The sequence below is a fragment of the Lupinus angustifolius genome, chromosome LG10 (assembly GCF_001865875.1).
Source record: "Lupinus angustifolius cultivar Tanjil chromosome LG10, LupAngTanjil_v1.0, whole genome shotgun sequence".
In the NCBI taxonomy this organism is placed as follows: domain Eukaryota; kingdom Viridiplantae; phylum Streptophyta; class Magnoliopsida; order Fabales; family Fabaceae; genus Lupinus; species Lupinus angustifolius.
Genome location: NC_032018.1, coordinates 15,223,846 through 15,224,490, shown reverse-complemented (window position 1 = coordinate 15,224,490; position 645 = coordinate 15,223,846).

The window sequence follows — 645 nt, the reverse complement described above, 5'->3', positions numbered from 1 at the left end:
AGGATGAGGATAGGATGAGGATGAGGACGAAGATAAGGATGAGGATGAGGATTAGGATAGGATGAGGATGAGGAGGAGGATAGGATGAGGATTAGGATGAGGATGAGGAGGAGGATGATGATGAGGACAAAGATAGGATGAGGAAGAGGATGAAGATGAAGAGGAGGGTAGGTTGACGATGGGGATGAGGATGAGAATAGGACGAGGAGGATGAGGATGAGGATGCGGATGAGGATAGGATGAGGATGAGTACAAAGATAGGATGAGGAAGAGGATGAAGATGATGAGGAGGGTAGGATGACGATGGGGATGACGATGAGAATAGGATGAGGAGGAGGACGAGCAGGATGAGGATGAGGATAGGATGAGGATGGGGATGAGGAGGAGGACGAGGAGGATGAGGATGAGGATGACGATTAGGATAGGATGAGGTCGTGGAGGAGGATAGGATAAGGATGAGGATGAGGAGGAGGAGGAGGAGGATGAGGATAGGATGAGGACGAGGAGGAGGAACAGGATGAGGATTAGGATAGGATGAGGATGGGTATGACTATGGGGAAGAGGATGAGGAAGAGGATAGGATGAGGATGAGAAAGAGGATAGGATGAGGAAGAGGATGATGGTGAAGAGGAGGGTAGGATGAGG